At 37.2% G+C, this 27,068-nt stretch overlaps 1 protein-coding gene and 1 long non-coding RNA gene across 2 annotated transcripts in view; both read left to right on the top strand.

The window, feature by feature from the left end:
• The window catches only part of LOC135215902 (uncharacterized), a 149,045-nt gene extending 129,475 nt beyond the window's left edge, over positions 1-19,570 (top strand). Inside the window, exon 3 of the long non-coding RNA XR_010314767.1 lies at positions 19,292-19,570. This is a non-coding gene — a long non-coding RNA (uncharacterized LOC135215902). The remainder of the gene's footprint in view (positions 1-19,291) is intronic.
• The window catches only part of LOC135215807 (lachesin-like), a 395,715-nt gene that overhangs the window by 264,863 nt on the left and 103,784 nt on the right, over positions 1-27,068 (top strand). The window lies entirely within an intron of this gene.

Here is a 27,068-nt window from a genome sequence, read left to right as displayed (position 1 = left end):
ATTATTCTCAACGTTAAATTTAAAAAAGTATGTTACCGAAGCAAAACAAATATCTCCGTTGGTTTTTTCGGGGAGGGAGGAATGGAGGAGTTGGACTAGGGGGAAGGGTTGTAGAGGTGAGGGGTGGGCTATCCCCTCCTGTCCCTGGCGGATTGCATTCAGTTAATTGATTAAGTCTGGGACTACATAACACTTGTAGGACCCCCTCCACAGGGTGTCAGTTCGTCTGTCAGTTTTAGTCGCTAGAGACGGTAATGAGGTTTATCATGGACGGCGTAGACGGCGCTATCACCCCCCCCCCCCCTCAACACACGCAATTGTCACCCCCCCAGTGTCCTCTCTCTCTCTCTCTCTCTCTCTCTCTCCTTCAGAAATAATGACGTTCATAACTGCGATAGGAAACAGATGCATTTCTCAGGACTTCTGGTTCTCATCCACTCCATGTAATACCACAATGGTTATTAAGCCTCATCCATTAGAGCCATTTCCTCCTCCTCTTTTTTATTCTTTTCTTATCCCTTGTTCGTCTTGCATTTCTTCCACACACAGATTGGTCTGCCTGCGTCTCGCGTTATGACTTTCTAGTTATGGAAACATGGAGGAGTGCGGTGGTTCTTAGTTCTTGCATAGAGCGCTGCCTTTATATGTATATGTATATATATATATATATATATATATATATATATATATATATATATATATATATACGTATATATATATATATATATGAATAACTTGATCATGAAGTATATAAAATGTGATGCTATGTATAAATAAAGGTGATACCACGGAGGAAAATGGAAAGTTCGGTCTACACGACCCTTTACTTGGCTTTCTCGTCTTTCCATTTTCCTCTCTTTCAACCATCACCTTTATATATATATATATATATATATATATATATATATATATATATATGTGTGTGTGTTGTGTGTGTGCGCCCCGGTTTGTATAATTTGGTTGCAGTCGCCAGAATTATCATTACATGTTCTGTTAATTAGAAGAAACGAAAGATCATTCTGTCTATATTGGGAAAATATTCTAACCCGAGTTACTTCATCGCTGAGACCTGCGGTGTGAGCAGGCTTCATTGGTTTTTATTTCTTGTTGTCAGCAGCTTTCCATCACTCACGAAAAGATTATTAATTCTAACTTAAAATTTCCAAGTTTTCCTTTCTTGCTAAAAGTATTATATTTCATCACGATTAGTTGTTAGTTTTTATTGCGGAATAAAATTCATGCGGAGAGCATTTCTGTGCATTAACCTTGGAAAAGCAGAAAGTAAGTAAATAAAATGAATACGTTATCCTCATTCGGATAAAAATCCACCTCAAAATAAATCTTCCCTTCTTCGGTCTGAGATATTATGAGAATCTAACCAAAATGCTTTTTCAAATATCTTATGGAACGACGGATAAAATCACAATTTTAGACCTCCAGAACACGGCTAGAGGATTTATTCTCAAGCGAGAACTGAAAATAGGAGCAGTGTAAAGCTGAAGAAGTTGGAGAGTAAAATGGAAAAAGACCAAATGGAACGATGAGAAGTTTTATGGTAAAAAGCAGTGCAACCTGGGTCGAAAGGATAATGTTAATTATTTTTATTTTACTTACTACATTGCCTACAGTGCCTTGCGCCAGGCACACTACAAGCTCTACCTTCTTTCGTGACAATGGAAGAGTAAAGTCTTAAACTCCATCGAGTTTCTCTTGTAATGGAAAGGTAAAATCTTTATTTTTAATAGCATTTAATTCAGTTTCGTTTTATCGGTGACGTCTAGCCTAAAGGCCAGCCTCTCTCATCAATATGAGAATGCAGAAGGAAGATGTCTTAGTCAGAGTTTCGGAACAGTGGGTAACGTTCCCTGGTTCGAATTATTCTGTCTCGACCCTTTTTATTTAACTGCCATTTTTGACGGTATGGGTACACTAGTTCACGAAGAAAATGATTTTCTGTTCTTTTCATCATAGGGTATTTAGAGATGGTGCTGCTAGGTCGTTGTCTTTCGTGCTATTATAACTTACAGCGATACGTGAGGGTAGTAGCATCTAGGTACAATATTTGACTCGTCGGAAATTTGACATCTTTTTACATTATTGTGGTTATATATTTTCTTTATGCAGATGCTTTTAACATTCATTGATATCTCCCTTTCACATGAGCTCAAGTTCGTGTAGAAGAAGCCGAAAAGGCAATTCATTTTCAAAGCATCAAGGCCCTATGTTCTATAAAAAGGAAAACATAGCAGTGAGGGTAGAGTAATATACAATTATTATAACAATTATGTATTACGAAAGCGACGAAAATTGTGAACGGAAAACTAAAATTATAAATCATCAGTATTTATTTAGTCCAAGAGATTTTTTCAAAAATTATTCCATAGATATAAATTAAACACTCGAATGCATAATTGATGGGCTGATACAAAGAAACGTAGATTACGAAATATCATTAGCTCGAGAAAAAATATCGGGAAAAAAAGTGTAGAATATAATTTGAAGTAACATATTATTTATGAATTATGAAAAGTGACGGGGGTGTGGGGGTGGGGGGGGTCCTGGTGGGAGGTTTGATGCAACGTTTTATTGATGAAGCATAAAAAGCACAAATTCATTCTCATATTCATTAGTTGAAATTGTGAATAGTGAAGAACTGAATTTTAGGCATTGTATGATGGCGTCGTTTAGACTACGTAGAGCTCTTTTGCAGTTGAATTCATTTTGAAAATTGAAGCTGGTTCTGTGCACTGATTTAACTAGTTGCTAATAGTAAGGTTGTGGAGAATTAACCTGCAGAAAGTTTGCTTGTCGTTGATATAGAGCTTGGAATACTTAAACTTTTATTTAATAAGGTGCTTTCAAAAAAAAATTCTTTTGGATTAACACTGAACTTATTTAATCTTGATTTTGAGTTAACATGGATCTCGTTCAAATTTAATATTTCGTTAATAGCGACTTTGTAAAACAAATTTTTTTACTGTATTAATAACAACGGCATGTAAAAATTTGACTGGGGCCATGTCACTGGTCTGAACTATGATTGAAAAGTTAATCAACGATGTAGAATTTTCACTGGTTGACAAAAACGTCAAAGTGAGACCGGTAAATATTCAAAGCTTTGCTTAATGCTCGTCCATTTTATTTCATCTATCTTTTACATGCAAAGTGTCATCCTCGAACCGTTTCTCACACTTGTGTGTTGAACATTTACGATTTTCCTAATTTCTCTGCAGGGAAACTAAGCAGTCTTATGAAGATTTCTATAATGTTGTGCATTACTTTTTATTTCTTTTATGAGCGTCGCCTTATCACGGAAGGTTGAGAAATACCAAGCAGTTATGATGTACGTGATGTGTGCATTATGCTAATGGCAATATTTACTGGGGAAGCTGGTCTTCTTCAAAACATTTTATTTTCGGTGAAATTAGATATTTTTGCTGTATAATCTTATGAGTGTAAAATAGGTCAGTATTTATAAAGACTGTGTGGATGAGTGAATATATTTCTTTAAGTTTTAGAGGAATTAATCCTATGTTGATTGTTATTTATGGTGTTTGTGATTATATTCAGACGACAGAAACCTGCCCCGCACTTGGTATGATCACTTTTCAGTTTTCTGTAAACTACTGTGCCGGCTTTGTCTGTCCGCCCTCAGATCTTAAGAACTACTGAGGCTAGAGGGATGCAAAACTGGTATGTTGATCAGCCACCTTCCAATCGTCAAACATACCAAATTTTGAAAGTTAAAGTTACCCATAATCGTGCTTCTGGCAACGATATAGGAAAGGCCAAGGTCTCCCTTATTCTATACACCTTGGGAAAGCCCACCACGTGCCGTTGTTAAAGTATCGTGGGCCGCGGCTCAGCAATATACCGAGACCACCGAAAGGTAGATCTTTTTTCGGTCGTCTTGATTATTATTATAGGCTGTACAGAAAACTCGATTGCGCCGAAATTTGTCTGTGTTTATGTATTTAGTTAGTCTCTGTCAACAAGATTTTTCAAAAAGATATTGAAGGACGGTATTGAAATTTGCGAAGGGGTGAGCGATGGACCGAGGTAGAATTGATAGATTGTGAGATTAGATTAGGTTTTGATTCCGATTTGGATGTACGGTCATGTTTCGACGTCGGTGGAAGTTTGCCGTCTCGGTGACTTCCAGTCTGAAAATTGTAGTGTGTTTTACGGGTATCTTCTGTGACCTCAAAATAGGCTTTGGAAAACTGCTGACAAAGTTTGTTTTTTTTTCCCGTTGCCTTTCAGCAATTCACGAATTTGGGTTGTCGTTTCCTCCAAGCGCCTCCGTTTTCTTTGATCAGATTGTTTGTGAGGATCGCACAAAGGGAAGAAGAACCTTTCGTGAACTGGAGAATTAAAGTTATTGCCTGTTGTGATTCAGGCAGACGCCGATTGTCGCGTTCGAACAAAACGTTCGCACTCACCCAACATTTTTATTTCAGGTAGAGCTTTGTGCTAGGTCTATACAAGAAGCGATTGTCTCAGTGTCGTATTTATTAGGTCCACTGCTTTGTGTTTGTATTTATATTTCCTGAAACCATTACGTATCAGTGTAAAAGGCTTGTTTGGGCACTTGTTTTTAACATTTAGTCTTAATTACGTTTTGTGTAACTGTGCGTCATGATTATCATTTTATTGAGTTTGAAACACTTTTACCGAAAGTTTACGTTCACAATGTGTTTGTATCGCCCCTGATTATGATGATTTACTTAGCGTACATGAATACCGCTGTAACATCTACCTTTCTGTTTTGTTGAAATAGCCTTTAATTTAAAACTTTACCTTATAATCCGTTTCTGTTCCAGTGGCCTATTCAGTCTTATATATTTGGAATCAACGAAATATTTCTTTTAAATCTCGCAGCCATATCTTTTATCGCATGCTTGAGAATCTAGCGTGTAGAGAGCCAGCTAAAGCTAATATGGTGCTAGTTACTAATGCAGTTATAGGCGTTTGTACTCGATTGAATCATTACTAAGGGTTTAAGTCCTTTATTTTAATTTTCTTTTTTTATAGTAGTTTTGGCACAGAACAAGAATAGCAGTCTAAAGTGCTCCCATTTTTCCCTATTTATCTTTTCATTCTAAGCAGTTTGAAGTTGTAATCTTAGTTGTACCATGATTTTTCGCCATTATAACTCAGGCTCATGATCACATTATTGGTTAAACGAATACAATAACTTTTATTACTGTTGCCTGACTTAACCGAAAAACCAGGTAACCAGGTGCTTGTCAGAATATTCTTGCATGGTAAAAGTAAAACAACTTCATAAGGAACATTTTAAAGAGCCGGCACTAAAATGACCTCCATATCGTGTCAGGGTAAATAGAAACTTGCTTAGGATCGGCTGAGGTCAATATATTTTAGTATGTTAATTGTATAAATTAGGTTCGATTTAATTCGGTAACAATGGATTATTAAGAATGCTTCTCATAGATAGCGTCATAGTAGCTTATTTGTGAGCAAAATATACCTATGCTAGGAAGGAGCCTTGGCGGAGGTATGCAATCTCTGAATCTAGTTAATATTCGTTTCCACTCAAATTTTCTAGGAGTCAGAAATGTATTTTAGTTCATTTCATTTTAAATTAATATATACATTTCTAAATGTATTTATCTTAATGGACAGCACATAGTATATATCAAGGGCACAAGAACAGAATGTACTCGTATGTTCATTAATAATATGTTACGTATGTATATTGGAGAGAGAGAGAGAGAGAGAGAGAGAGAGAGAGAGAGAGAGAGAGAGAGAGAGAGAGCAGACGCACCCCGTTTGTTGAAACGACCCGAGAGATTTGTTCTGGTAGACCAGTGACTAAAAGTTAAAAAGTCAAATACTTTTATTTTTAGAACTGAAATGGCTATTTCTGTGAACGGAATTTATTTTTTCGTTTTTATTTTTCATTTTTTCGATACGCCATGTAATCTTTTATTGTTTTGGTTGATGCACAAACCCAATCTTGCTAGGTTTCGAAGTCGAACTTATTTTATTTACAGGGCTTGGATGTGATTTTATAAATAAAGATCATGTTCATAAAAGTGTAAGTGAAATACTGTTTTGGTTTCTGTGAAGGAGTCATTTTCCAAACTTTCTGTATCAAAACCTAGACTTCAAAATCCTTCATGATAGAATTGTCATAAATCTTTGGAACTACCTCAAATTAGGCTGGCGTTACAGACAGGTGGGGCCAGGGTGTTGTGCCTGTTTTCTACCCATCAGATCAAAGGACGCGAAACTCTCTCTGACGCACGAAGGCCGTTTTTCGGAAAAGAACTAACTGATTGATTTCAAACTCACCACGGGCGTTACAAAAATTATATCCAGCGACACCGAAAACGTGAACCTATTTGTTAAAATTGTGTAGTCCTTTTTCGTGTCGGACTTGTAGAGTAGTCAATCCCGATGGACCAGGAAAAAAAAAACACTCGTTTCCCATCGGTCGAAGATCATTTTATTGATTTTTTTTTTAATCACTCCAAAAAGTTGTGCATTTTTCCCCTGTCAGATGTAGAGGACCGCGAGACATCGCGATTGGCCATTCAATATTCATACGTGAATGGTGGAGTGATGGAGATATGCGTGCGAGCTCCCGTATATGTTTGTGCGGGAGCGTGCGATTTGAGAGAAATATCCCCGCGTTGGGTACGCCGTCACTCGGGGACTTAGGTCCTCTTTTGTTTCTGAATAGTTGATGGGCGATTCGTTATTAACGGTATTCTCCACGAGGGACCTTCTAATGTTTCATGGCGTAGGAGGGCACCCTCCCTCCCACTCCCTCCCACACCTCTCCCTTTCCCTCTCCTGTTTATTTATTCATCGAGATGGGGGGTGAATAACGCATGGTTTTATTCACGTAGGTGCCATGTCGTAGCGTTCCGTTTTTCTCGATCCCAAAGCAAAGAAACGACAAGACGATTGCAGGCGTCACATATTGATGATTTTCGCTTGTTTTGCGTTTTCTGGTGGTGTCAAGGATGTATTTTTATGTTTGTATTTAGGAGGAGCGTTGTTATATGTTTATATATATAATGTATAGTGCTTGTTGCGTGTGTTTGATGATTGTATTTGGATTTCCCAAGTGAGTTTTATTTATTATGTTTCTCACTGCATAATTCCAAAATCAGAGGTTTACCCACCGTGAATCATCCGAGTATAGTTGTAACTATCAAATGGGCTGCCATTTATATTGAATGCCAGTTATATATAAAAATATATACATATATACATATATATGTATATTTTATTTGTGTATGTCTGTATACACACACACATATATATATAATATATATAATCATCATTGTGATAAATGTTCTCGCTGTTCGTGTTGTTAATATTGAAGCAGTAATCGTAGCAAAATGTTTCCAGAACCTCTATTTCGGTCATGAAACTAAAGAGCTCTCTCTCTCTCTCTCTCTCTCTCTCTCTCTCTCTCTCTCTCTCTCTCTCTCTCTCTCTCTCTCTCTCTCTCTCTCCTTGAAAGAAAAACTCAAGCCATTCGTTATCGTCTGAGGAGAAAACGTTTAATTTCCCGGACACGACACGAGAACAATTTCCTTACGTACCAGAAATCCTCTAATTAAATTGAAGAATTATGAATTACTTTTGACGCCTGTACTTTACTGACCTGTTAATTAACTTCCTTACTTGTGTATTAATTATTGTAAGAATTCTTTATACAAAGATTTGACGCAATTATTGTTTTTTCGCCGGGCGGTAGGAACGTACCATCATTCAAATAGTTACTGGAAATCGAACGTGTTATTTTACGAGTAAGTGAACCCGTTTGACCGTGAATGTACACATATGCACGCAGGTATCATCCACCGCCCACGAGTTCACCCGGGTGTGAATGGATACCAGCGCCTGTTGAGGTAAAAGGGTATGGCTGATATATATATATATATATATATATATATATATATATATATATATATATATGTGTGTGTGTGTGTGTGTGTGTGTGTCGTGTGTGTGTGTGTGTGTATATGTGTGTATGTGTGTGGATAGCTGAACAAGTTTAGTTTTTCGGTAGTTATAAAACCTTTTCATCAGCGGAGATATGGTAATATCTTGTGTCATGGTACTTACCATCTGTTAATAATTGGTTGTACGGTGAAATTTGTGTTTATGTTGATTTTCTTAATGTTTTAACTTTTGTAATAAAAATTTTAGCTGCTTTGCTTCAAGCTTGTGAGTGTAAAATGTAAAATTTCCAGAATGATTAAATGATGTAGCTCGTTGTGTGAGTTTACCTCAGTTCTTGCGTCAGCAAATAGATTTTTAGCCTCGATTTTATTGCGGAAACTTGATTTATTGGTAAATCCGAAACATCTGGAGATGAGGGATGGTCTTCACACATCCACTGAAAAATTACATTAAACTCTTCGTCCACCTACCGCTCAAGATGACTCTACTAACCTTAGTGGAAAGGATGGAATCGCTTTGTTCAACTTACCCCTCGTTGGAAAATTTACGCGTCATCCTCCTGCCTAATTATTGTTTAATTACTTGATAGTTTAAAATCACAATAAACGGGGACCAAACAAAAGCGTATCAGTATTGCCTTTTCGTACGGGACATTTCCCTGAGAGTAAAAAAAAATGATAAGAAAGTCATGCCCTCAGATCTTAAAAATTACTGTGGCTAGAGGGCTGCAAACATACCAAATTACCGCCCTCTAGCATCATATTTTTTCCTTATTGTAGGTTAAAGTCAACCATGATCGTACGTCTGGCAACGCTATAGGACAGACCACCAACCGGGCTGTGGCTGAAAGTTTCATGAGCCGCGACTCATACAGCATTATACACTACAAAAAACTCGAATGCGCCGAATTATCTCCGGCGTATTTTTACCCTTTTTTTTTTCTCTTCTTTTTTTTGTCCATAGAATGTCCGGTGCGGCTCCTCTGAGGTTTAAATTGGAACCTTTAAAGACAAAGTTACATAAATGGAGCATGAAAGTGTGAACTTCCCGAGAGACGATTATTTAGTGAACTCTACTGTCAGTCTGATTTATTTGTCAGGCCGTGTGGCATCATCTGCAAATGTACCTGCATCATCCATGCCATGAAAGAGTGAATGAAAAATCAAGAATGCATTAACACGTCTCGTGCCTCTTGGAAACTACGGAGAGAGGATGAATTCTGAACAGTTCTCTTGGATGCTATATTTATTGAAGTCGATCAGGAATGGAGCAATGGATTACTCATTGGCTTCATTCCAGTTATTGGACCTGTTATGCTGCTCTGTATAAACAATGAGTATGCTCGATCCTGTGTGACCAATTTAACAGACTGGTAAGAAAATTGGTAAAAATAAATAAAAGGATATATGAATGAAGGCACAGAAATGATTGATAACTGGCTGTAATCCCATAACCTACGTTTTACCATACGTAATTAATAGAGTGAGACGAAGAACGTGGAATTCCTCCTTGTAGATGCTGAAATAAAGAGAACCTTTCGGTGAAAAGAACTGTAGAAGTTTGAGTTGGTAGATGACTGGACAGGTCTTATATTTTTTTCAATAAAGCTATTGCCAGTAAATCAGCTGTAAAAGAAAGTTTGTTTAGGCTACGCCACGTAGTTCGTTAAAACGTTTATAGAAGCCTCTATAATTTAGATGGATGGATAGATAGACAGACGAATGGATACTCGTATATGGTAGATGGAAAGTCAGTTAGTTTACACGTTTACGTCGAAATATTCCATATGTGTCACTCGCATTTAGCTCTTTTGTTTGCCAAGTCTTGAATGAGTCAGCAGTGGGCGTAACGGCAACTTTTCCGTTTTCGGGGAAAATTTTGCGATTATTTTTCCCCCCATTTTAACAGGGTGGATGGTATAGCGATTATTGATTTTGGCACCTGGCCTCCAGAGTTATGTATAATACAGCGCTTAATGGGGCGTCCATAGAGCTTATTTATTTATTCATTTGCTTATGAAAATGAGCCTATTAGAGATGATGGAGGGATGCTTTATCGCTGGCGTTATTGCTTTTGCTTATTTGGTAGTTTATGTTATGGCTTGTTCATATTTGATGCTCTTCCGGCCCTCATGTTTGTTTTAGAGCAGTTTTATGAGTAATCTTTGATTTGCATTATGAATACATGATTCTCTCTCTCTTCTCTCTCTCTCTCTCTCTCTCTCTCTCTCTCATCATATAAGTATACCTCGCACACTCAAATAGAGGCTCTATTCGAACGAAACTCGACGTGACCATTCATAAGAAGGAAAGGTTTCAGGGGCACTGAGTAGATGACAAAAATGGTAATGAAGGTGAATGGGATAATATGACATAACAAGTTGCGTTGTTTATGTTTGAACGCACAGTTTTATACTCAAGTCAGTGTTCTTTTACTTCTGTCAACACTTTACAGAAGTATAAGCACTTTGGTGTCTTACCTTATGGTTTCACTACCAATAAGGAGCACCCCCTTCCCCCCCTCCCCTTCCATCCCCACAGCACGTCACTTGGGCGTGAGCCCCCACCGCCTCTTCCCCAGCCCATCCTGATTTCCCCTCGTCGAAGTTGGCCCTCGGAAGGGTCCTGAGGTATCTTTTGTCAACAGTCCCCGGCTAAGTCCTGCTCGTCCTCGTAGGCTGAAACGTGCTACCGGATTGTTTATTTAATATTTACTCGCCTTCGCATACACTCTGATAAATCCCCGTGTGGATGGGGGAGGCATATAAAAAGAGAGACCAGGCGCAGAGAGGGGAGAGGGGGGGGAGAGAGAGAGAAGGGGAGAGATAAGGAGATAGCGGGGAGAGAGAGATAGAGAGAGAGAGAGATAGAGAGAGAGAGAGAGAGAGGCCTCTGTTGGTTATACCCCCTTACGCACCCCTCCCCCCCTCTCCATCTGCCTATCAGGGGAGAGGAGATTGGCAGCAAGAGAGGAAAGAGGGGGATGAGAGAGAGAGAGAGAGAGAGAGAGAGAGAGAGAGAGAGAAAGGGGCAGTAGATAGGAACAGGTATCGGGCCATTTTTACGAGACGAGGCGCCGGCACAAACAGACAGGTGGCGTCCAGATTCAAATTATGGGTAAAGATTTGTTTTTCTTCGATAAATGAAAACGTCAGTTGTTGGGCGTGTCGCGTCAGCCTTCTTTCGCGTCATTGATTACATTGATTCTTTTTTTTATTCATTGGTTGTGCCGGAGAACATTTTGTTGCTTTACGAATGTCGTCCACTTCAACTATATTTTGAGTGCCAAGCCACAGCAACTTAGATTTTTGTATGCGGAGCTTCCCACTTATTTAAAATTTCTGTGTTACAGGGTAGCACAAGAAGAAAATGATGGATGGAACATTCAATCCATTTTGCATATGTAATATATCATGTATTGTAAAGTAAACGATAATAAATGCTTATTATTATTATTATTATTATTATTATTATTATTATATTATTTTTTATTGATTATTATAAATTATTATTATTTAATTATTATTATTATTATTTTGCTCTATCACAGTCCTCCAATTCGACTGGGTGGTATTTATAGTTTGGGGTTCCGGGTTGCATCCTGCCTCCTTGGAGGTTTCCAATCACTTACTATGTGCGTCGTTTCTAGGATCACACTCTTACTGCATGAGTCCATGGAGCTACTTCAGCCTCTAACTTTTTCTAGATTCCTTTTCAGGGGATCTTGGGATTTGGGTCGTTGCCTAGTGTTCCTAAGATTATGGGTACAATTTCCACTGGCATATCCCATATCCTATTTCTATTTTCAGGTCCATTTTTTCATTTCTTCCTATGGTTTGCTTCTGTAGCTCCAGTCTCAGGTTGTTGGTTGCTGACGTTGTGGTGGTCAGTTGCTGGATCAACAACCTCCAAGTACCTGACCGTCTTCCCCTTCAATTGGGCTGGATACCTGGCTGCCGGACGAAGCTCCTCTGTTGCCAGAAGGTTCCACATACGTCGTTGTCGTTTAATCTTTCATTTTTTCCATCATTACTGAGTTTTTGCTATTTAACCCATAGCTGGACCCTACCCCCCATCAGGAATAGGTACTCATTTACTGCTGAGTAGACTGAGGAAGTTATGGTAAAGATCCTTTCCCAAGGAATCAAACACCCGGGGAGAGCGGTCACCCATCCAACGACTGACCAGCCCCAATGTTGCTTATTATTATTATTATTATTATTATTATTATTATTATTATTATTATTATTATTATTATTATTATTATTATATGCTGGAAACAAACCTTCTTTCAAACATGTTTTATTGAATATAATGGCAGGTTTTACAGAATTGATCTTATACAGAATTCTTTCAGTTAGAAGAATTGAGAGAATACTGTATGAGACTAATTATGTAAATTCTGCCATTATATTTAATAAACCATTATTGTATAAAACATATTTATTATTATTATTATTATTATTATTATTATTATTATTATTATTATTATTATTATTTTCTATCACAGTCATCTTATTCGACTGGGTGGTATTTATAGCGTGGGGTTCCGGGTTGCATCTCGCCTCTTGAAGGAGTCCATCACTTTTCTCAATATGTGAGCTGTTTCTAAGAGCACGCTCTTCTGCATGAGTCCTGGAGCTACTTCTGCATCTAGTTATTCCAGGTTCCGTTTCAGGGATCTTGGATTCGTGCCCATCGTTCTATCATTATGGATACAATTTCCACTTGCGTTTCCCATATCCTTCTTATTTCTGTTTTCAGGACTTGTTACTAGTCAAGTTATAATTATTACTCTTTTGGGGTCTATCACATAGGATGAATGATAGACATAAAAACAAATAAAATATAATAAAGAATTAAATAATAATAATACATTTATTATTAACAAGACCTGAAAATAGAAATAAGAAGGGTATGGAAAATGCCAGTGAAAATTATTATTATTAATATATTTTTTTGGTCTGTCACATAGGATGACTGTGATAAACCAAATAAAATAGAATAGAATAAAATAAAAATAAAATAACAATAGTAAATTGATTAATAACAAGACCTGAAGATAGAAATAAGAAGGATAATGAAAATGCCAGTGGAAATTGTGCCCATAGTCATATGGTCACTAGGCACGATCCCAAGCCCCCTGAAAAGGAACCTGTAATAGCTAGTTGCCAAGGTACTACTACTTTGGCAGCGCCAGTATCAAAGAGTGAATGTCATCTTTCAAAAGGAGATCTCTAAAGAAGTGCAGCCTTTGAAAACTTCCAATACATCTGTCTTTGATTACTGATTTTGTCGCGAACAGTCCTGATTAGGAGCGTCGATAAATCCTCGTCAAGTTAAAGAATATTTATTTCGAGCATATATGTTATTCGTATTTGATCGTTTATTTGCGTCTTTATTTTCACGGACCTCGTTCTGTTGTGTTTTGTTCTTTTTATTGATTCATTTTAATCCATTTTAGTTTTGGTCGCTTTAATATATTCCATTCTCTTTTCGTCCCTTTATTTCTGTCGGTGTCGTGGTTTGATTTGAAAAATAATGGGAGGACGCTCCAGCTGGAGTGGACGACAATTGCCCAGTTACCCTCCTTGATTGCAGGTGAGGGTCATCCAGCGAACAATAGGTGGCTAAAAGCGTCGTGGAGGCGACATTTTCGGTCAATTTCTATTTTCCGGTTCTTGGTCTCCATCTTATTTTTTTCTCCCGTCGCATCTTTCCCCTTTCGGCTCTTTTGCTGTTTTCTCTCGTCTTTTCCCTTCTTTTTTTATGATTTTTACATTTCCCTCCATCTGTTTTGGAGGCTCGTATTTTTCTCTTCTTTTTCTAACACCTGTTTTTTTTTTTTTCTTTCTCAGCTGACCATTTTTCTCTCCGCTTCTCACCTTTACTTTATATTCTCCCATTTTCTAGGAAAAAGTTCGATTTTTTTGAAGGACTAGGCATCGCCTCGAAGAAGGTCCTGTTGCAAGTTTTAGTGAAAACGTAGGTGGCTGTCATATTTGTCCTTTATCGTGGGATTCCTGTCCATGACATCTTGAATGAAAGGCTCGAATCTCTCTCTCTCTCTCTCTCTCTCTCTCTCTCTCTCTCTCTCTCTCATTCTTTGATTTAAAATGTGGCAGGTTGAATTTACTTTCTTCAGAGAAGGTTAAAGAGAAACATCTCGAAAGAAAGCAAAGTTGTTTGTTTCCATGGGATCTTTCATTTTGTACTTAACGAGAAATCTAACCGATCTTGTATTTCATAGAAAATGGACAATTGAGCAGAGGACTCCGCAAGCAGAAAAAGTTCTTTCAAGCTACGCTGTGTGTGTGTGTGTGTGTGTGTGTGTGTGTGTACTGTGCAAAGCGGAGGAGGAGGAGGAGGAGGAGGAGGAGGAGGAGGAATCAGCAGAGCATGTGGACACGGCTTTAGTGCTTCTTGGTTTAGGGCTGGACTGTGGTGTAACTCAACTCCTACCTGAATAAAGTAACGTGATCCTGGTCAAATTGTGGATAGGGTTTGTTGTGCTTTTTATATATTTTGAACCAGCTTTTTCATGTTATGGGTCATTCGAATATAGTATGTGAAGTAGTGCACAAGTTTTTTTTTATGATTGCCTTCTGCAGCTACCCGCAGATATACCTAGGTTTGGCCGGGGCTACGGCGCCTTATTTCTGAACAGCGTCGGCGTTGTATTGGGCTTAACCACACGATCCTATTCTGATAAGTCTTGTTATCCTTTCAACACTACCTGGGGAAAAGGAAAGTGCGTATTTTGTTTCTCTCTCTCTCTCTCTCTCCTCTCTCTCTCTCTCTCTCTCTCTCTCATATAACTTGAGAAGTAAATACCAGCACCACCTGCCTTTCCTTTCACTGAGTATGGGAATAGAAATATGGCAACCAGTGTTATGACCAGTTAGTCTTAGTTCACCGTAACTTTGGTCGAATTATAGGGAATAAACGAAATTTACCATTATGTGTACTTAAGGATTTCTTAGATGGATTAGGGACTTATTTTTCTTAGGGTGAAGGCATTTCTGCAGTCTCTGACTAGGTAAAAATCATCAAAAGAATCATAAACCATTTTAGTCACAGGAATTCCTTGTCTCTGAAAAAAATGATAGAATAATAATATCCCATATCAAAAATTTATTGAATATAAATATCCCATATCAAAAATTTATTTTCCTTTTTGCGTGAAAATTATAGGGGAAAAAAATCTTTCAATTCTTACAGCGCCAACAGGTTATAAATGGCCTCGTCATAGATTCAGTTGTACGACACAGAAACATACACACAGTAGTATCCAAGTGTTGTACTATGGGGACAGAATTCATTAAGGTACTACAGCATTTCAGTTCGTAACCAGTCAATGGCGATGTTTTGGAATAACAGCCGCTGGCTTAGCTGTTCTCAGGCCAGCAGGGTCCAGCAACGCAGGTTTGAATTCACTCTCGAATTCTCGCTCCTAAATTCACTCTTTGAATATTTTTTTTTCGGCCTCCTGCTGACACCGGCTTTTAGACAGAGGGCTGGCCCGGCTTCCGCAGTAGGAAATGTCCCTGCAGATGTTACTCGGGGTTCAACAATATTAGAGAGTCTTGATTTTCTGAAAGGGAAAAAAAGTAGTTTTTTTTTTTTTTCATCTTTGTTGTTTACCTTTGTTGTGAACTGGGAATTTCTGTTGCCTGGATTATTTAGAAATATATGTTATTGTATTGTGTAGGATTATTATGTTATTAAGAAATATTCTCATACATTCTTTTTTTATAAGCGATCCTTTTCTTCGATAGTTTTCTCTTTACGCAGGCTACTCTCTTTTTTTTTTCTTGCCGTCGTTTGTCTTCCAAATAACAGTTGCTTATGTAGGGATGATCTTACGCCATCCAAATAGTTTCTTTCGAAGAAAATAATCAAGTTACCATTTTTTTTAAGTGCTGATTGTATTGAGCACTCTCTCTCTCTTTTCCGTAGCTACAGTCTCTTTCGATATCATCATCATCTCATTATCATTATTCATATTCCTCGATCTTATTTCTTCCATTTTCCCGTTTGCAATATTTCTTCATGTCACTCTTTCAGGACCTCGGTTTTCACCTTTTACCTGCGAACGAAGTTGCTCATGTTCAAAAAGAAATACGAAATCCAGTTCTAAGCAGCTAAAACAATTAAAGACATTCTGTTGTTTTAACTGACAAGTGAAGAAATATTTTCGGGGCAAGCAAAATTGGAAAAGAAAACTGAACATAAAATTCTCATGTCAAAGTCTGTGCTGCCTTTGGATTTTTATTCTTGTGTCAAAAATATTTTTTTTTGAAATGGTAGATGGCGAAGCGTAAAACCTATATTAATTTTATTCATTTTTTTCGGAATTCGAAGGTTTATCGTGTAACTCAGAGAATGGTTTTAATATATCCTTTTTTTTTTAGTGGAGGTGGGGTGGGGGGGGAGGGGGGGGGTGGATGCCGAGAATTGGTAGTCGTTATCATCAGTAGTCGTCACTGGTAAAGAAGTCTAATGAAAACTTCATCGTAAATATCGAGTGGAAACTTACAAGTGATTCGTCATAGCTGATCATCAGACAGTAACTTCTTGCGTGGGGTCAGACACCGGAGCAAACTGTTGAGCAAAGTCGCAACTTAATCCAGCAATCTCTGAAGGGTAAAATGACCGACGTCGGGCCAACTCAACATATATTTTATATCAACGCAGACTTTCTGATAAGTTTTTTCAAGTTGTACCAAAAGTGTTTTTGCACAGCGGCAGTAGCATTAGTAATAGACGCTTTTCACTACAATAGTAGTACCTTTACGATCTATATTAACTAAAACGAAAGATTTCCATTGTAAATTAGTAGCTACTCGGAAACGAGTTCTAATCCTGTAAAAAAAAAAACTCGCATTTTTCTTACGCAATGCTCAAAGACAGTATTTTTAAATTCAAACGTTATATTTTTCATCTACAGGACTTGTTGATGTTTACCTGTGCCGATATTTAAAAAAAGATAATAATTTTCTTACAGATGCTGTTTTGACCAAATTCTGGTTGTGTGTGTGAATCTTTAATTCTTAGAAAAGTTAATAGTATTTGCTTTGGAACTAAGGGAAGTAAAGCTTGGCTGGTAAAAGCTGAAATCATCTGAACATTTTCAGACATTTTCACTAGACATTATGTCAAGGAGCCAGAATATTTCTCCGAAAATAACTTCAAGAAGCTCACGAAGTCTGTATAAAAGAAGTTACGGTGAAAAATATTTTCATATTTTGAAAATTAGGAAATACCTAAAACACTTTTATTTTATTCAGTACATTTTGCGAGTGGGCATCATATTCCTGAATATTCCACGAAAAAGATAAATGAACTAAAAGTACTTTGAGTACTGAAAATGTACTGTGCTTCAATTTTGCATTCCTTGAAAAATACGTTACCTGTATCATGAAAATTTATTTTTTTTACTTTAGTTGGAATTCTGAATGAAAATATTTGTGCTCGAGTCTCATGAAAGTGGAAAACCCCCGTCATTTATTTATTTGTTTGTTTGTTTATTTTCATGCAACATATTTGTTCCTTTTCTCTGTTTGGAAGCTCAAGAGACCACATGTGGAAACCAACCGCTCGGAGCTTTTTCATTGTTTGTGAACGAACAAAAACAACGAAGAACTTTGCCTCTTTAAGAAAGATTCGGAAGATGAAAGACTTTTGTAAAAAGGCTAAGAAGCAAAAGGTTCATGATATGCATTGTTTTTAGTTTGCCCGGATGAGTGCTGTAATACCGATTCTGACTCTTCTCTTCGGTTGTTCGACTAACGTTGAGATTCAGCTAGATTCGTGGTTTGAATGATGAATATGGCTTTTGCATAAACCATTCCTATATTTTTTAATACAATATCCATATCCAAAGGCGTGGTTTACCAGAATCAAGTGTTCCTCATCTCCTTCCAGGCCTTTTATATATACCAGTGGATGAATGCCCAAATCCTTCAAAGCGTAGGGGAAGAGAAGCACTGGACACCCATTCCTTTCAGTAAGCAGCCCATCTACTGTGCTTACGAGTTGGCCTCCTTTCTACCTCGTTCTCCCAGTACTCCCCTCCCTCCCCTCCTCGCCCTTCTCCCTTCTTGTAGTAGCTACATCGCCGTTCCCTCAGCCGTGTCAATTTCATCGGCAGCGCGGCGTGAAATTCGTCTCGGGTGTTCGCCATCTTGTATTACTCCACAGGGGTGTGGACCAATCAACGTTCAGGAAGGCCCTTTGGTGTCTAGGAGGGGACACCGACCGCCCAAAATCCCGCCAAAACCTGATTATGACAACCGGTTTCCCCGCCAAAATTGGTCTGGCGCCAAACTCAAGTTGTGGGAAACTGCAATATTGCATTAAAATCAAATTTCCTTTCATGTTCATTATTATTGCCTCATTAGTTTATGTTTTCACGTTACAGCAAGAACGTTATTGTTTTCTCAGTTTTATTTGATTTTAGTTCCATTCGAGTAATTGTGAGATCCTGCCCAATTTGCTTTCCTTTTTAGTTATTATTAGGAATTTTTCTTTTTTGGTTTACGCAAGGAAAGTTTTAACCCTTCATCCCTAATGTCTGCAGTTTATTAGCAGTGGAAACGAGTGTATATTTCATTGGTAATTTACAGTATTAATCTCAAAGGTAATTAAATCTAGAATATAATTACCTGTAATCAGTTTATCCATTATTTGATGAATGAGTCTCTTCTGCAGTTTCTTTTCTTCCCGTGGAGGATATGATGCTTGAGGTTTACTTTTGATAAGATTTGTTTGTGTTATTTCTCAGTGCCTACACCACCTTATCCAATATGAATAATAACAACAACAACAATAATAATAGTAATAATAATAATAATAATTATTATTATTATTATTAATTTGTTTTCTGTCTATCACAGTCTTCCTATTCGACAGGTGGTTTTATATTGTAGGGTTCCGGGTTGCATTCTGCCTCCTTAAGAATCCATCACTTTTCTTACTATGTGCTCTTTTTCCAGGAGCACATTCTAATCCATGAGTCCTGGAGCTACTTCAACGTCTAATTTTTCCAGGTCCCTTCTCAGGGATCTTGGGATCGTGCCTAGTGTCCCTATGATTATGCGTACAATTTCCACTGGCATATCCCATATCCTTATTTCTATTTTCAGGGTCTTCATATTTACTATCAATTTTTTCTCTTTCTTTCTCGTCTACTCAGATGTTATTATTATTATTATTATTATTATTATTATTATTATTATTATTATTATTATTATTATTATTATTAATTTTACTGTGTCAACAATATTCTATAATGCAACTTATCCAATAAAAAAAGGTAATTTGATTTTTTCTTTCTGTTGCAGGTAACGCCCAAAGGCACTTTCCCTTTACGTCCCGCGATAAATACAGACCACCTCCAGCAGGCAGCAGCCACCTGGTGAGGCAAGTGAGTGAGAGGTCCTTGGCTGCGGGTATTCTTAGCTGACACTTGAGGGACCGAATGACACTTTTTCGAGCAGTGACACTCAAAGAATAGTGAGTGACACTTGAGGGTTGAGTGCGAGGCTTCCCTGGTGAGGGCTGGAGAGGAGGCGAGGAGGGTTGCTCACTGGAAACCCTAAGCTCCCCTTGTGTGTCTGTGGGTACCTTATGCCCTCACAGCACGTGCTCTCTCTCTCTCTCTCTCTCTCTCTCTCTCTCTCTCTCTCTCTGGCATTTTTGACGTTCGGTTATGGAAAAATCGATCTGGATGTTTAGGCCTATGATGTCCGCAATTTCTCTGTAAAATTGTAATTCTTTCTACAGATTCAATTATCAAGACTTCATTTCATAGTGTCGTGCGGTTTACATACTACTCGTACATAGTGTTAAATTTAGCAATAAGGGTAAATAATGGCAGACAAAAGCTGTGTCGAAAAAGAAAGAAAGACGTTTATCCATTGTGATGACTCGTAATTTTATCTTGCCAAGTCTAAGACTGAATGGACTCGCGGAGCAATTTTGCTTGAATTATGACGGCGAATACCGAGCGTTCATTATGATCTTCAAATGCAGACAAGTTGCTTGCCTCGCCAACGAGTTCATTACTATTCATTAATTTGTGTTGTTAATATGCTTTCCTGATTCGACCATTGTTGCAGGATAACAATGGCCTTATTCAAGGGGACCTGCCTGACAATTCGATGTCATTTCGCTAATTAAACTACAACAGCGAAGAGAAAGGATTGCGTGTGCTATGTCTGCGCCTTCAAGGCTGCCTCCAGTTTCTTATGGGTCGTGTCCGTAATGAATGGTTCAAGTTATTATTTTTTATTAGTTTTTTTTATGCTAACAGAGCTGCATAGAAAAGTAATGAAATTTAGTCAGATATTATAAATTAATTCTGTCCAAAATTATCTTTGCCCCCTTTAACATAGTTGGTACATTGATTTGGCGCCTGCAGACGAACATCATGTATCTTCTATTTATTCGTCTCGTGCTCGATAACTTACTAGTAATTTCTGCCTGGTACTGCTAGAGTTTAAACATAACCTGTTAGTGGATAAATACGATATATCGATTCGCTACCTAAAGATAATGTAGTCCTATTCTTACAAAAAAATAACTGTAATTTATTATACTTATCTATAGCATCTGCATTAAAGAGTTATAACCAGGTTCCACAGGAATAAAATTCTGATGTATTTATTTGGAAAAAATTTAGACAGCATCGCAATACGATGAACAATAAAGACATTATTTGAAACCAGAAACAAAACGATTAAATCGGTCATACAGGCAAATCAAAGAAGCGAATGCTAAAACATTTTGACGAATGATATTTAAATTTCAACGAGTGTGGAAATTTTGGGAAAGAGGTTTTAAATCAGGACCCAAGGAAAAATAGCATATGTACAAACATTTTAATAGGGTGAATCATTTTCAATGATGTTGCTATTCTTTAGGCTATTATTATTATTATAATTTATTATTATTATCATCATCATCATTTCTGCCTAAAATTGGTACTTCCCAGAGCAGTAAGACCTCTGCAGGGATTGGCGAAGTGATTAAGGTTTGCAAGGCATTATGTATACTGCAGAGGATTCGCCAGCACGCTCGGGCTGGCTTTGCAAAACGAGTCATGCCGCATTTCACTGGGAGGGAAAAAATTACAGGACTGCCTCGGAATCATCCTGATTTCCTTGTTCCGTGGCTGCATGAGTAGTCTTTATTTTAGTACAGTGTTTAAATAAATGGAACTATTTGTTTATTTTTAATTATTATTATTATATCTATTTTTTTCCTTTTTGACTACTTAATTTTTTTTTAACGGAATGAAGTTATTTTTTCTCTTAATAGTACAATTTCGTTACTACTGCTGTTGATCTGCTACTTCTGTAGTCACTTCAAAAATAAATAAATAAATAAATAAATAAACAGTGAAAACGAACTTTGCCACCTGGCAACTGAATATTGACTTCCCACTGGTTTTGTGTTTGAGTGAGCACGTTGCTTCAGGCTTCAGTTCTCTTTTAGCTTTCTCACTATTTTACACATTTTCCTTCTCTCTCTCTCTCTCTCTCTCTCTCTCTCTCTCTCTCTCTCGTCCCCTTCTGCATCATCAATTTTAATGCTGTGTCAACTTGCTCTCCAAGCATATGGGTTGTCCCGTAACCTCACGGGACATTCATTGCATCTTAGGAAGAGTGAGGTGGCGTGACGTTTATACATTTACCATCAAGTCACTCCTTTGTTTTTCCCTCCCCGTTCTTGGCCCCTTCTGTATTGATTTTCTTTTCACATTAAATTGTTATCTTGTATAATTCTGTTTGGGTCATCCTCACTTCGAACAGCGAGATTGAAAAACGAAAACTGAAAGTTAGTTAAGTAAGCTCTCCTCTTTTGGGGGTTACTTGTATTTTTACCTTTGGGCGTTTTCTTTTGCTCGGTCTTGAAATACAGCTTATTACTATTATTAACAGCTATCTCTCTCTCTCTCTCTCTCTCTCTCTCTCTCTCTCTCTCTCTCTCTCTCTCTCTCTCTCTCTTTGTATCCTGTTTTTTCCCTCAGGTCGATGACTATCATAAAAGTCCATTTCGGATGCAGTATGACTTATTTATCCATAGGTATGCATCGAACTTCTTTATTAGGCACTCTGTAATGACGAATATTCTGCATTTTTGATGGTGCGCGTAAGGCATCTCCATTAAATATTGAGGACACCAAACGACATTGCATGTTCGACTCCATCTCCACCCCCCTAATATTTTTTCCCCGAAGACTCTAGGTAATTCGGCAAACTTTCCTCCAGAGATGCTCTCAAATGCCTTTCATCAGTTTCTTAGGGCAGGAAATGGAGCAGAACTACCGCACGCAACCTACTAAGCGCTAACAATTTCCTCTTGAAGTCCCCGCGAGTTTGGCTTATGGACGAGTTGGCCTTCCGGTTAGGATCCAGGGAAGACTTGCAGAGTTACAAGACTTGGAAGGAATGTGCACAGTGCACCTTCCAGTACTTCAAGTATTGATCCTAAGTAGTTAACTAAACTAGTACTGAAATTATAGTTCAGAAAGCCTCAGGAACAGAATCATTCCGCGGACAAATATTGAGAGTCGTGTCAAGAAAAGGAAGTATGGAATAAAATATGTTCCATCTACCACAACTTTTGAGTAACTATTCATAAAGAGAATTCTGACTGAACGACGTAAAAGTCTGTTGAGGTATTACTAAAAAATAAATAAAAATGTTAAATAAATAAAGCTGCAATGATAAACTACAATGATGAGACCCAACGTATCCCTACTCAATGTTGTATAATAGTACCGATGCCGTCAATCGTGGATTGCTGCCAAAATTGATGGAGTTGAAGGATTTGCGCTCAGAATATCCCAGTGTAAATTGACAGCCTCTCCAGTCATCCCCCTCTTCCCCCTTCGGCAGCCCTAGGAAGGCCACGTGACCTAAGCCCGATTGGCTACTACCCTCAGAGTCATTTCCGATCGCCATTTTCTTCACGACTGTATTCACGTCGATTTCTCTCTCTCTCTCTCTCTCTCTCTCTCTCTCATGTCGAAGGTGAATATGTTAAGAGACAAGTCTTGCATGACCTTGTCAGAGAGGTGAATCTTAAGATGTATATGTGCGAGTAGTTATTGATTATTTTCGTTGCACATCACTCGCTGTCTCCAACTTGTTCGACATCATGTCTGCTTCCCTTGGAGAAGGAAGTCACCCTCTCTCTCTCTCTCTCTCTCTCTCTCTTTCGGCGTCAATAACCTAAATTTTTAGTAGCCACAATTCAATCAGTCAATCTCTTTTCCCTATATTTCTTACAGAAAAGTATTTTATGTAACCAGAATTTTATGTCAAAGTGAAAACAAATAATTTTTTTAGGTTATTGTTTACCCTGATGATAAATATATTTACTTTTCGTCAGTATTCAATCCAATATTTTCATAGACTTTGCATATGCATTGTATTATATACGAGTATATATATATAATATATGTACATATTCAAATTAATCAATTTTATCACATCAGCTTGATTCTTATACAAGCATTAAGCTACAAATATCCTTTAATATCCAATTCGCTCTACCTCGGAAATAATATAATTTCATATATGTTAACCGAAGTCTCATGGGCTCGAACCACGCAAGACAAGACCTCAGGCCTACAGTAACGTGCCTTAAACCCTTGATGGACGTGCGGTTTGAGGCGCGTCATTGTAGTCGAGTTCTTGCCTTCCATGGTTCGATCCCAGGGAATTATTATCAACTAAAAAATTCTCCTTCGGTTAACAGATATGAAAGTATATAATTTCCGAGGCAGAACGAATTGGATATTAAAGGATATTTGTAGCCTAATGCTTGTGTGTGTGTGTGTAGTAATATATATATATATATTATATATATATATATATATATATATATATATATATATATATAAAGTGTTCGTGCGCGTATTGTATACATAACCACAGATGAAAACTGCTGTGGATATATTCCTGTTTGTTTGATAGGAGTTAGACATTTGTTATGGCTGTTCCAGTCGTTCAGCAAAAGTTATACCGGTTAATGTGCGAAATTTCATTGCTGAAATTGATATCGTCAGCTTTATATATACTTTGATTTACTCAAGAAAGCAAAATAGCACGGGAAATATAGCACACCATTTGTAAAATGGAATTTTCAATAAGTATGAAGCATAATAATGTTCCGTTTTTCATCAAGTCGAATCACTCATAAATCCCATTTTAAAGATATAAATGTTTTTTTTATACAACTCAAAGAAATACGGTTTCATCGTCTAAGTAAATTTGATTCCATGCGCGGATTCGTTTGTTCAAACAGGATTATCGGTATGAACAAACAGAAATTTATGTTTTCCAATGTCCATATTTTTACAAGCAGACTGTACGTTTGGTTTGAAATTGATCACAGATCCAGAGCTGTCGAACACTGCAGTAGAGTACATAAATTGAAAAACATTCCCTATCAACAGAATTTATGCTGCAACATAGGAGAATCTATCAGAATAATCCTCCCATTTTCCCTTGGCTCCCTGGTCTTATTTTGATGCATTGCCTCTTGTTTCAGATTTATAAGATCTGGTACAATTTTTAGTTACGCTTATTACTTTTTTTTTTTTCGCCTTACACGTTAGGACCCCAGGTCGACGTTCAGAGGCATTTTATCTGGATATCGGGTACCATCATTCCTGCCGTTACACTGCGTTGACTCCACTGTCTTGCATTGCAAGGCTAGCTCTCTCTCTCTCTCTCTCTCTCTCTCTCTCTCTCCTCTCTCTCTCTCTCTCTCAGGACGCTGAATGTTCCATTGAATATCGTACATGTACCTCTTGATGCTGTCTTAGGATTGATTCACTGCAGACGGTGTTTGATTGATGGTGGCAAGGAATGACACGACAAGGCTCGAAAGGGCAGGGTGGCAAGCAGTACTTCTACAATTTTAATTTATATTATCTGGGATTCTACGGAGGTACGAGTTCGTTCTATTATGCAGGTGCTGTTGAATGCATAGACGACTGGTTACATTGCCTTTTTCTAGTTTTATCATCATTCCCATCGCCATTTATTTTTACGTGTTTTCGTGTTATTTTTTTTATTTCATATTTGTTTTTGACACACATTATCCGTTAAAATTTATACAGAGGTAAGATGTGTTTGTGCTCTCCGTAGAAAATGGCTTCCAAACAACCAGTCAAACAATTTGAGTATCGGCATCAGTATTTGATTTGAATAATGCCCTTAGTTATGATTTTTCATTTATTAATTGATTAATAGTCACTAAAACGCACATTTTTCTTTAACACAAATGAACCTATAACTAAATGTAATTCCAGTGAAGATACGCACTGTACACGAATACGTATAACTATATATATATATATATATATATATATATATATATATATATATATATATATATATATATATATATATATATATATATATATATATATATATATATATATATATATATATATATATATATATATATATATATATATATATATATATATATATATATATATATATATATATATATATATATAGAGAGAGAGAGAGAGAGAGAGACGAAGAGAGAGAGTGACGAGAGAGAGAGAGAGAGAGATACCCTGTTTCACTGGATACAGCTCTTTTGTAGTGCTGAGATTCTCTGCCCTTTATATTTTAGGAATGAAATAGAGCGCTGCTTTCCCAAACCGCCTGCGTGTCCCGTTTTGGCAGATAAGTGCGGTCCCAGTGGGATGTTTTTAATTAAGTTGCCGGTACTTCACTATCGACGATTTGTTGGTTTTCCAGCGCTGTTGTTCATGATAGTGACCTGGCCATTTTGTAGAGTCGTCAAATATTTTTGCCGAAATTGTGGTGGTCCTCATATTTTTATAGTTCCCTTTTTCATACATACATATTTAGTAGAGTTTTCACTTCTTGGTGTCATACATAGTGCGAGTGGAGTAATGATATGTGTTGCTTAAGATTTTGAGAGATACGTTCATTGTTACGGCTCAAGTGTTTTCAATCTCGCCTCACCAGCGAGAGGCCAGAGATCGATCCCAGCTGAGAGTAGAAATGTTTAGGTTCGTTTCTTGAGAGAAGTCCATTTTGCTTCGGTCAGTCAAAGCAGGAATAATATATAAGTTGCCAAATCGACTGTAGTGGGCGGCAACCAGTGGAGAACGTCAATGGGCTAGAGCAATCGAGTGCCAAAAGGACTTGCTGAGGACTGGTAGGTTAACACCACCCCGTGTGCCGTTCATGGCTGAACGAAAAAGGGATATATATACATACATACACACACACACACACACACACACATATAATATATATATATATATATATATATATATATATATATATATATGATATATATATATATATAGTCATTATATATATATATATATATATTATATATATATATATATATATATATATATATATATATATATATATATATATATATATATATATATATATATATATAATATATATATATATATATATATATATATATAAATATGTGTGTGTATACATGTTGCATACACACATATATATACATATATATTTGTATGTTTGAATGAGGCTTCTTTTCCCTTAACATTGGATTTGTCTCCCCGCTTGTGCTCCCGTATTCTCAAATTCTTGAGACTAGCCTTTCCTTATTCAAATGACGGGTGTGACCCTTCCATCGGGGCTGGACTCAGTTTTCCCTCGTCTGTCCTTTCAGTTCCAGTTTTTATTTCACCGCGAAGGATTGGAGGGTCCTCCCCTCTAGGTCCCATAATGTTTGTATATATTTATACACATCTGTGTCTGTTTGTACAAGTTGTTTATTCACGATCTGTAACTTTACTTCGCTTGGTAATTAAGAATACGTTACTTCATATCGTTATAAACTGACAGATCCTTTAACGTGAATTTCAAATTGCATTTGATCATTGGCATTACAGTCAAGTAATTTTATCTGAATACTATTATGTCAATTTTTGTTGATTGATTTGTATATACTATTGATCATGAACTTTGTTTAAGGAACCAGACAAGTTCAACATCTGTCATATATATTTTGTTGTGAAGTGTGTAAGTAAAAGAAAGAAATTCTATGATTATTAAATCCTAGACACTTATC

This window comes from Macrobrachium nipponense, chromosome 11, assembly GCF_015104395.2.
Source record: "Macrobrachium nipponense isolate FS-2020 chromosome 11, ASM1510439v2, whole genome shotgun sequence".
Taxonomy (NCBI): domain Eukaryota; kingdom Metazoa; phylum Arthropoda; class Malacostraca; order Decapoda; family Palaemonidae; genus Macrobrachium; species Macrobrachium nipponense.
The sequence above is the reverse complement of the archived record's forward strand: the minus strand, read 5'-3'. Positions and strand labels throughout refer to the sequence as shown.